The sequence below is a fragment of the Leuciscus leuciscus genome (genome assembly GCF_965113295.1).
Source record: "Leuciscus leuciscus genome assembly, chromosome: 4".
NCBI lineage: Eukaryota > Metazoa > Chordata > Actinopteri > Cypriniformes > Leuciscidae > Leuciscus > Leuciscus leuciscus.
This window is the reverse complement of record NC_138728.1, coordinates 48690203-48702683: the sequence shown is the minus strand read 5'-3', so window position 1 is coordinate 48702683 and position 12481 is coordinate 48690203. Positions and strand designations below refer to the sequence as shown.

The 12481-nt window shown below is 35.9% G+C and overlaps 1 protein-coding gene across 1 annotated transcript in view; it reads right to left on the bottom strand.

Moving 5' to 3' along the window:
- The window catches only part of LOC309496976 (protein NLRC3-like), a 69824-nt gene extending 57811 nt beyond the window's left edge, over nt 1–12013 (bottom strand). The window contains exon 1 of the mRNA XM_082167180.1: nt 11889–12013. The gene's annotated coding sequence lies outside the window, so the exon portion shown is untranslated. The remainder of the gene's footprint in view (nt 1–11888) is intronic.
- Nucleotides 12014–12481: the final 468 nt, after the last annotated feature.

Genomic DNA, 12481 nt, shown 5'->3' with positions numbered 1-12481 from the left:
TACAATAATATGTGAGCCACATGTATGTACATGTTTTCATTTTTGAGAGAATAATGTTTATGCGTGGTTATCGAAAAAACTAAAAATGAAAAATTTTGAAATAAGACCACAAAACACATACTAAATATGTGGCAATAAGACTTTTGACTTATGGATGTCGTCGCCTATAGTTTTTTCTTCAAAATTATGTGAAAATAGTCTTGCTTTATCGTTCACATAAAACCATACATTGATTTAAATTGATGTAAAACAGGTTTTGCTTGGAAAGCCAATATGCGAGGGGGGCGTGAACGAGGAGTGGTTTACACCTTAGAATACAATGTCCCACCCACTCTGCATAATGATGAGCCATTCACTCAGGTGTGACACTGACTGAGCCACAATGCAAAGACAAAAGATATATTTAGAAGAAGACTTATATTGACCATTTAAGATTTTGCTTACATCTATCTTGTAAATATGTTTTGCTATTTTATTAAAATGGTTACAATTACAACAATAATTACAATTTCAACAATATTTCAAGTGTACTCTTTCTTTGTAAAAAAAAAAAGATTATAGGCCCTACATTTTATCTATGTATTCATTAGTTTGAATATAACCAACATTGGAACAGCTAACATCTTAGTTGATGACTTTATTTTTGACAAAAATAGTATTTTATATATAGAAATGGCTAAACAAAAGCTTATTTGATGTGGCAGTATATTCTACAGTAAAAACTGTACCCAAATCTGGTCAACAAAATGTTGTCTTTCATATTTCGTCTGACTGTAACGTTGTTTTCATGAAATATTAGGGCATATTGTTAATTTGCAGTTTAATACGTTGCTTATACAAATAGCCTACATTTTATTTCAACATTCAGTCGATGTTTACTTATCTCAGTATAGCAATACAGTTTGCTAAAACATCATCATTCATTCACACACGCGATTTAAATTTAAACTGTCTTTGCCAGCTGTGGTAAACAGCGCGCATCTCTGCCGTTTATTCATTCATAAACAGAAACCCACGTGAAGAAATTCACGTGAGAAGGAAAAAACTTACTTGTATTCCTCAGCTCGCTCCTCGATATACCCGCACTTCTGAGGGACATTTTCCATTAGTATTATTCCTCACAGCGCTGCAAGACGGTGTAAACAAGTAATGATCTAAATAAACTTGTGTGTTTTCTCGAGCTGATGTGGGCGTTCACAGGATTGCCTCAGCCATTTGCGTTTGAATAGCGCGCGCTCTCCGTGGGCGGGGCCGATTATAACGTAATGAGATGAGATGAGCTCGACTGGAATCGCTCTCTTTTAATACAGATTTCACAAGATGAGAATAATAGTTTTTTTATATAAATGACTTCATTTAAAAGAAGAGAATTCAAGCTTCATGCCTGTCTGTCTGTATGTCTGTTTGACTGAGTATTCGCTGAGTTATTGTTAATTTTCGGACGCGTTTCAGAATGGACTTCACTGGCAGAGAGAAGGCAGAACTCGCTTCGTGTTTATTTTTCTTTATTTGGCAAAAAGCACAACACTTTGTTTTTATTGTGAGTATACACAAAAATAATACACATTTAACAGAATCGATTGATGTATGAAACTCCTATGGAAAATCAAAGTCAACAGAGTATTTATGAGTTTCTTTTACACTAATAAAAAAAAAGCGAGCTGGTATCGCCGGCGATACCGTAGACCTCAGGGGGTTAATATGTCAGCGGACCATTTCCTTAAAGCTTCTGCAGCCGCAGAAAGAAAAGGATTGTTTCAGACGAATCCTGAAACAACACGTATAGTGACACTCAAAGACCTCAATCGAACGGCCAGACAGATCCCTGCATTTACACCAGAGCTTGCAGGAGACCACGACGTCCACGCTTACCTGCGAGACATTGACTTTCACCTGCAGTCTTTGATGAGTGTGCACCATCAAGATAGACTTTATCTGATCTGGATCACATCCAGCCCAGAGGTACGACGATGTCTGGCTCGGCAGCCAGAAAACATCCAGTCTAACTACCAGCAGCTGAAACAAGCCATCATAAAGGAGTTCTCAGAGTTTGAAAACGGACTGATCGCTGCCCTAGAGACCAAACAGGGCCGGCATGAAACTCCCTATGTTTACTACCACAGACTCAGACGAGCTTACTTCGGAGCTCGCCACGAACCTGGGATGGAGGAGGACACCAGCTTCAAGAGCCTTTTCCTCCGAAACCTCCATCCTATTGTAAGTCATCATTTAACCCTCTGGGGTCTGAGGGGTTTTTGGGGTCCTTGAGATGTTCTGACATGCCCTGACATTTGTGTTTTTTTCAGTTGCTTATAAACATATTAATGGCAAAGATATAATTACACTCTATTTAGCACAAACAGGGCTACCATAATATGTGAGTAACATGCATGTACATGTTTGTATTTTTGAGAGAATAATGTTTATGCATGGTTATTGAAAAAACTAAAAACTAAAGTTTCTGAAATAAGGCCACAAAACACATACTAAATATGTGTCAATAAGACTTTTGACTAATGGATGTCGTTGCCTAGAGTTTTTTCTTCAAAATGATGTGAAAATCATCCTACCTAATCATTCACATAACACAATACATTGATTTAAATCTTGTAAAACACTTTTTGTTTGTAAAGGCAATATGCGCAAGGGGCGTCAATGATTCAACACCATCATGCATATTTAGTGATTCACACCTGAGGAGACAATGGGGCCCGCATACTTAATGAGCCATTCATTCAGGTGTGTCACCTATAGCCACAAGAAAGAATGCAAGAGCAACAGTTGGAAGCATCTCAATTTTTATTTTTATTTTTCACAAATTGTGCTTGCAAATTGGCCTATAATATCCAAGGAAAACATGTCTAGTAATTGTGCAGTTAATTCTCATACTGTATTTTCAGTTTTGGAATATTTATCCTCTCCCCAAATTTGTCACTAATAAAACACAATAAAAAATATTTAAAGAAAAGGCTTATATTTACCTTTTAATAGTTTGTTTACATCTACCTTGTAAATATATTTTTATTAAAAAGGTTACAATTACAACAACAATTCAAGTGTAATCTTTCTTTGTAAAAACTAAAGTATACATTTTATCATACATATTTCAAAGTTAAGGATTTGATTGATTATTTGATTACTTTATTTTTGACAAAACATACTATATTTAACATATGAGCAAAAATTGGCAAACAAAAGCTTATTTGAGGTGGCAGATATTTTACAGTAAAAATGTATAATCTAACCAAAACTAATCAACGAAATGTTGTCTTTCATATGTCTGTAACATAGGTCTTTCGTTTTTATTATAAGAAATATAAATGTTAATTTGCAGTTTAATACGTTGCTTATACAAATACATTTTATTTCAACATATTTCAGTCGATTTTTACACAGTATAGCAAAACAGTTTGCTAAAAGCGAAACATTCATTCACACACAGAAACGCCTGACTGTAACGTTGTTTTTATGAAATATTAGGGCATATAAATGTTAATTTGCAGTTTAATACGTTGCTTATACAAATATAGCCTACATTTTATTTCAACATATTTCAGTCGATTTTTACTCATCTCAGTATAGCAATACAGTTTGCTAAAACATCATCATTCATTCACACACAGAAATGCGATTTAAATTTAAACGAGTCATTTTACGTCATTTTACGAGCTGTGGTAAACAGCGCATCTCTGCCGTTCATTCATTCACAAACAGAAACGCGATTCACTTGAGAAGGAAAAAAAACTTACTTCAGTATTCCTCAGCTCAGTCGGATCCTTGCTCCTCGAAATACCTGCACTTCTGAGGTACATTTTCCATTATTATTATTCCTCACATGGGGGCGTTCACAGGTTTGCGTGGATTGCCTCAGTAATTTGCGTTTGAATAGCGCGCGCTCTCCGTGGGACGGGGTCACATTAAAAATAATTAGATGAGATGAGAACGACTGACATCTCGCTCTTTTCTTACAGATTACATGAACTGAGAATATTTGTTTTTTATATAAATTACTTCATTTAAAAGAAGAGAATTCAAGCTTCATGCCTGTGTGTCTGTATGCCTGTTTGACCGAGTATTCGCTGAGTTATTGTTCATTTTCGGACGCGTTTCAGAATGGACTACACTGGCAGAGAGAAGGCAGAACTCGCTTCGTGTTTATTTTTCTTTATTTGGCGAAAAGCACAACACTTTGTTTTTATTGTGAGTATACACAAAAAGAATACACATTTAACAGAATCGATTGATGTATGAAACGTGTTTGTAATATCAAAGTCAACAGAGCAAAATGAATCTCTTTTGAACCGATAAAAAAAAAAGCGAGCTGGTATCACCGGCGATACCGCCGACCCCAGGGGGTTAATTTACATTACATTCTGCTAACTTTGTGACGCATTAGTGTTATAAGCATCTTAAAGATTTTTGTGTTAAACATCCAATCAAATTGCATGTTCAAAGGGACAATGGGTCGGAAAATTTCCCTCCAAAGGGAAATCTTCTCATTGGCTCACACAGCTCCAGAGGTTGTGGCATCTTCACGCTTTAAAGTCACTGATCAGCTCTTAGCTCTCGCTTAGTCCCTTTCTGAAATGCTGACGTGAAGATGATGCTGAACTAGAAGCCTCTAAGGACCCACCAAGCTTGTGCCAGGCTGCCGGCCTTGTCTTTCCATTCACCAAAGATACTCTGGAAATCACTGGTTCTCTCTCATCAAGACCACATCAGCAAAGATCAACTGGAGCCTCAACAAATTGCATCTGGACAGTTTAATTCAAATGGGCGAGACATGTAAGTATCAAACTTAGTCTCATTATTTGATACATTAACCCCCTGAGGTAGGCTATCGCGCCGGCGCGATAGGCTCGTTTTTTTCCTTATCAGTGCAAATTGTTTTTTATTTTTATTTTTTATCTTATATGCTTGTGTTATACATCAATCGATCCTGTTAAGTGTGTATTTTTTTTGTGTATACTCATAATAAAAACAAAGTGTTGTGCTTTTCGCCAAATAAAGAAAAATAAACATGATGCGAGTTCTGCCTTCTCTCTGCCAGTGAAGTCCATTCTGAAACGGTAACTCAGTGAATACTCAGTCAAACAGGCATACAGACACACAGGCATGAAGCTTGAATTCTCTTCTTTTAAATGAAGTAATTTTTATAAAAAACAAATATTCTCTGTTTATGTAATCTTTATGAAAAGAGAGAGATGTCAGTCGTTCTCATCTCAGCTCATTACGTTTTAATCTGCCCCGCCCACGGAGAGCGCCCGCTATTCAAGCGCAAATGACTGAGACGATCCCATACAAACTGTGAACGCCCACATATCAGCTCGAGAAAACACATCAAGTTTATTCAGATCATTGTACTTGTTTACACTGTCTCGCGGCGCTGTGAGGAATAATGGAAAATGTACCTCAGAAGTGCTGTTATTTCGAGGAGCAACGGATCCTGAGAATACTGTAGTACGTTTTTTTCATTCTCAAGTGAATCGCGTTTCTGTGTGTGAATGAATGAATGTCAGAGATGCGCGCTCGCAAAAAGACTGTTTAAATTTGAATCGCATTTCTGTGTGTGAATGAATGATCCGCTTTTAGCAAACTATACTGAGATGACTAAAAATCGACTGAAATCTGTTGAAATAAAATGTATTTATATAAGCAACGTATTAAACTGCAAATTAACATTTATATTTCTTATATAAACGAAAGACCTATGTTACAGACATATGAAAGACAACATTTCGTTCACTAGTTTTGGATAGATTATACATTTTTACTTTAAAATATTTGCCACCTCAAATAAGCTTTTGTTTGCCAATTTTTGCTCATATGTTAAATATAGTATGTTTTGTCAAAAATAAAGTAATCAAATAATATGTTATTAGTGTTTTTCCCAATGTAGCCTAGGCTATATTCAAAGTAATGAATCCTTAACTTTGAAATATATATGATATAAAATGTATACTTTAGTTTTTACAAAGAAAGATTGCACTTGAATTGTTGTTGAAAATATATTTACAAGGTAGATGTAAACTTTTCTTTAAATAATTTTTATTGTGTTTTATTAGTGACAAATTTGGGGAGAGGATACATATTCCAAAACTGAAAATACAGTATGAGAATTAACTGCACAATTACTAGACATGGAAAAATAAAATGAGATGCTTCCAACTGTGAACCAATTTGGTAGAATATATATATATTTGTATAAGAAACGTATTTGTATAAGCAAAGTGACACACAACGGTGTGTCACTTGTGGCTCAGTGACACACCTGAATGAATGGCTCATTAAGTATGCGGGCCCCATTGTCTCCTCAGGTGTGAACCACTAAATATGCATGTTCGTTGACGCCCACTCGCATATTGCCTTTCCAAACATAAAGTGTATTGCAAAATTTAAATCAATGTATTGTGTTATGTGAATGATTAGGTAGGATGATTTTCACATCATTTTGAAGAAAAAACTCTAGGCGACGACATCCATTAGTCAAAAGTCTTATTGACACATATTTAGTATGTGTTTTGTGGCCTTATTTCAGAAACTTTAGTTTTGAGTTTTTTCAATAACATGCATAAACATTATTCTCTCAAAAATACAAACATGTACATACATGTTGCTCACATATTATGATAGCCCTGTTTGTGCTAAATAGAGTGTAATTACACCTTTGCCATTAATATGTTTATAAGCAACTGAAAAAAGCACAAATGTCAGGGCATGTCAGAACATCTCAAGGACCCCAAAAACACCTTAGACCCCAGAGGGTTAAGTATCCTTACCCCTTTAAAGAAGGGCGTTTTAGAACTAAACTGATGGTTTGCTCAAGGCTGTTGATCTGCTGACAAACAATGATTTCAAACAATGCTATAATTTCTTTCCTGTATTCTGCTTCAGCTCTCTTTCCCTTGGTAAACTGTATGCATGTATGTATGTGTATGTTAGAGTAGTTTAAGTGTTTAGACTAGTTAATAAAATCTTGTTCATGTCACACGTAAAGTTGTCCGTGTCTCAAGCTCATAATTGGCGTCACTATTCATATAGATTTTTGCTACTGCTCTTAGTAGTACTGTAAATTAAGAAAGACATTTCCCATGCCCCGGAAATGTACATTTCTTAGAGTTAATAAACAATTCATCCTGAGTGTTCACGGGACAAACAGGTTAATTGATTGTAATATTAATTTACGACAGTAAGTTAATTATATTAACTGATCCAAATATTCATAATCAATTATAACCAGTTATTATTGATTATTAATATTTCATAGAGCTAATTTGCTACAGCATCCAAGATGTAGGTGTCTTTGTTTCCGCAGTAGTTTCAATTTTGATATTTTTAGGTCAAACCGTTCTTGTCTGTCAGTCATATAATGCAGGTCTATGGTCACCACCTCAAAGAGCATGCACAGAGAAGTCCAAATGAAACATGATTTAATGACTCGTAAATGTAAGTACACATTGATGGCCTAAGACACGAAATGAGCGGTTTGTGTGAGAAAACTAACAGTATATCGTTTTTACCTCTTGTACACAGCCACGTCCAAGTGATCTGAGGGCGCGCGCGCTTCGGTCTGCGCAAGCGCCGGAAGTGATCTCTTGCGCGTGTATGTCACTCATTGTTTACACAGAGATTTCGGAAGTGTTACCTTTCACTGTGAAGATCTAAACATATTTAGACGTACAGGAAATCGCAATGGAATGTGATTTCGATATATCAACAGACAACGTTGAATTTTTTTCACAACCATATTTATGTAAGTAGAGCTACACGAACATGAATACACACTGTGTATTATTATTATTATTATTATTATTATTAGTAGTAGTAGTAGTAGTAGTATTATCATTGACTGCACCCTTATGAGTAGTACACATAGTTTCACATTGGTTTGACTACATATCTCTCTCATGTAAAACCATTCTTACCAAATATATGGTGCCCATATAAAAAAGTAGCAGTTATAGAAATGCAAGTCCCCCCATAAACACAGGTTTACTGGGATCGGCCCCCAACAGCGAACCATTGAAATATCGAAACATTTGGAAACAGTTGTGACGTAACAAAGCCTTTTTTTTTACAGAATTCACGTGACGAAAGCGGCCATCACTAGTGAAGACAAACATTTGATTGAACAAGATCCAAACTGGAGTATTAAGTCAGTATCTCTGTGCTCTTTGATGCGGGATAGTTCAACATGCAAAAATCATATAAGGCCAAGGCACTCGAGAATTTAGAAAAAATAAAAGCCTTTATTCATGGCTATAACATTTTTATGAACATTCATATATCCGCACAGCAATTGTGTGAGAGGATCACATGCCAAGGCCATGGAGAGGAGTGAGAGGAGTGAGAGGAGTTAGTTTTAACCACAGGGGAATGTGAATGCAATCTAGCATGGTTTCCACTGATGCATATGTTGACTGAAGTATTCTCTTTAAGGAATGAGGATTGTGTAGCAAGAGATATACATTAAATTTTAAACATGAACACGTTTCTCTACCTTGTAAACACTGCCGGCCCGAGCCTTTTGGGGGCCCTAAGCAGAATTTGATTTGGGGGCCCCCTCCCACCACGCAGAGTCACCTGTGCTTGACGATTATTTACACAATGTCACGCTATAATGTTACATTATAAATTAATACAATGAGGTTATGTATTAATACAAAATAAATACTTAATAAAAAAATAGATACTTACAAAAGTTTTTACTTTTTCTTTACTCTTTTACTAACTCTTGGAAACTTCTGAAAACAAACTGTCACAAAACATATTAAAAAAATTATTTGCAAAATATCCTCCAACGTTTTGCAACACTTTGCAGTTTGAATGATGTCTTGTATGAACATGACGGAGTATGTTTTTATGTTTCCACTGTTCGATCGCGCCCACGACTCACACACACACACACACACACACACACACACACACACACACACACACAACACACACACAACATATTCCAGCTTTGTAATCTTCCATTGTGATGTTTCCAAGCACATTTTTGCGCGTGTGAAGAGGATGATTTTTTTCCGTCGATATTGGAACGTGAGTGAAGTACAAAGCCTATGATAAAGAATAGTTTACCATCCAAATCCATCGCGAATGTTGAAACATTTTGATTCTAATGAGAGAGATACGTGAGCCCAACGCCACTTACTTTCACTTTCGCTTTAAATTATTTCGTTTTGGCTTGTTTATAGTTATTTTTTTATTCTTGTTCTGTTCTGAATATCATTACATTTAAAAGATAAATCATTGATCAAATCTAATTTTTGTGACATGGCTTAACATTACATTACCGTGACTTTGCGCACAAATTGTCTATGCACGCGAGGTTATGCGCATGACTCAAACACTGGCAGACACAGCAGCAGTTGTAGGCAGGTATATTGATCATGAAATCAGAATTTTCTTGTCTTGAATTATTAATCCTTTCATTCATTTATATCACTTGTTTAAGTTAATTAATATGTTAAAAAAAAAAAAAAAAAAAAAAAAAAACTTGATTGGGGGCCCCCTGGTGGCGAGGGGGCCCCAAGCAGCCGCTTAGTTCGCTTATGCCTCGGGCCGGCCCTGCTTGTAAATATAATGTAAGTTCCTTTGGTCAGCATATAAATGCCCTACCTTTGTGTATTGACGAATGAAGACCATCTCTACAGTAAATAGTTTTTCTCTGCTATGTCTTGTCATATAATAATAATAAATAAGAGATCTCATGGCATCTCATAGTGTTCGCTTCTGTGATTCGGGGAGAAAAGCTTAATTCCAAGTCTAGACTAGTGCCAGTGCTGCCAACTCTCAGACATTCAGTGCGAGACTCACGCTATTGACACTGTTCTCACACTTACTCATGTTACACAACCATATTCTCACTCAGTGAAAAATCACAGAGCAAAGACACTGATTCTGACAGACAAGACAGAGCAGATTACCCTGATATGAAACAAAGTCTCAGCTTTCAAATTCAAATTTATTACAAAATTCAAACAATAAATACCGCTCCATAATTCTCACAACAAGCTTAACTCAAAAGTTGGCAGCGCTGCTAGTGCTAAGCAATAAAACAAACCTGTATAAACAATGTGTCAATGATGTTTATTAAGTCTAGATCAATGTGAATGGATACATGACACTTTTAACCCTCTGGGGACCAAAAACGCGCCCACGCGTTTTGCTCGTTTTTTTTTTTAGCAATGAAAAATAAACACAAAATGCTCTGTTAATTTTGATCTTTCATTTTCGTGTAATACATCAATCGATCCTGTTCAGTTTCTATTTTTTTTCTGTATACTCACAATACAAATAAAGTGTTTTGCTTTTTGACAAATAAAGAAAAACTAACATGATGCTATTTCTGCCTTCTCTCCGTCAGTAAACTCCCATTTGAAACGCGTTCGAAAATTATCTATAACTCCGCGAAAATTCAGTCAAACAGGCAAACAGACCCACGGGCATAAAGCTTGAGATCGCAGCTTTTAAATGAAGTAATTTATATAAAAAACAAATATTATCAGCTTCTGTAATCTGTATAAAAAGAGAGCGACTCCAGTCGAGCTCATTACGAGCCATTCAAAAGTAATGTGACCACTCCCCGGAGAGCGCGTGCTATTCAAACGCAAATTCTGAGAACCATTTCAGTCTGTGAAACGCCCCCACATCAGCTGTAAACAAAGAGGCATAATATAGCCTACCTTATGGAGAAAATTTTCCGTGCTGATATGAGGAGCAGATCCCGCTGAGGAGTGAGGTAGGCTAAGTTATCCTTTCTCAAGTGTTAATGTGGAATAACGTTATGGAATAACGTTGTAGGCTTATGTAAACAAAAAGATGAATCGCGTTTCTATAATATGAATCGCGCGTCTATTTGTAAAGAGTGTTTAGCCTAAATATGAATCGCGCGTCTGTGTGTGAAAGAATAAACTGCTTTTACAGTTACAGTTACTGCGTTACAGTCAGGCGAAGTATGAAAGACAACATTTTGTTGACTAGATTTGGGTACAGTTTTTACTGTAGAATATACTGTCACATCAAATAAGCTTTTCTGAATATATATAAAATACTATTTTGTCAAAAATAAAGTCATAGACTAAGATGTTCCAATGTTGGCTATATTCAAACTAATGAATACATATGATAAAATGTAGGCCTATAATCTTTTTCTTTTTTTTTTTTACAAAGAAAGAGTACTTTTTTGCAGAAATATTGCTGAAATTGTAATTATTGTTGTAATTGTAACCTTTTTAATAAAATAGCAAAACATATTTACAAGATAGATGTAAGCAAAATCTTAAATGGTCAATATAAGTCTTCTTCAAAATATATATTTTGTCTTTGCATTGTGGCTCAGTCAGTGTCACACCTGAATGAATGGCTAATTATGCAGAGTCATTATGCAGAGTGGGTGGGACTAAGGTGTAAACTACTCCTCCCCCTCGCATATTGGCTTTCCAAGCAAAACCTGTTTTACACCATTTAAATCAATGTATTTTTTTTTGTGAACGATAAAGCAAGACTATTTTCACATAATTTTGAAGCTAGAACTGAAAGGGACAACATCCATTAGTCAAAAGTCTTGTGGGCACATATTTTGTATGAGTTTTGTGGTCTTATTTCAGCAACTTTCATTTTTATTTTTTTAAATAACCACGCATAAACATTATTCTCTTAAAAATACAAACATCTACATACATGTTGCTCGCATATTATGGTAGGCCTGTTTGTGCTATATAGAGTGAATTTACACCTTTGCCATTAACATGTTTATAAATAACTGAAAAAAGCACAAATGTCAGAGCATGTCAGAACATCTCAAGGGCCCCAAAAACAGCTTGGTCCCCAGAGGGTTAAATCTATATCTATTAGTATTTTATAAAGTAGTATTTACTAACCATGAATAATGACGATGTGGTGTTGCTTGTTCCTCCACTCAACTTGAACTGTCATGAGCAGAAGTTACTTTGAAACTCCTTTAAACGTGCATTTTCATAAAGGACTGTGGAGTTGTTTTCTCCTGAACTCAAACCTGTTAAACCAGAACTTTTTCAGAAAACTAACAGAACCAGTTTTTCAAATGGAGTTGTGACTTGTTTCTTTAAACGCCTGGACTTGTGGCATTGCCTTCTAAGCTTTTTCCTGTTTTTTTGTTAGGTTTTTTTGGGCCTGATTTCAAAGCCCTTGGAGACTCTAGGTTGTTGCTGTGATCTTCCTGAAAGCAGTCATGTTTTGCATATATAACAGTTGAAGCTGCACAACTATGATCCTCATGATTGATATCCACTGTTACAGCAGTATCAGCTGGCAGATGTCGTTGTTCTCATTGGCATCTTCAGTCAGGGTGGCATTGCTGTAACCAGCGGCAGATTTCATGATTTCACTGATTCCTGTTTAATCAGTGTTTCAGACGTTAACAATGGAGCGGTTCATGGAGTTTTATTTTGAACTTGGACTGAAGTATAAAGAAATACACACTGTTAGACTTTTC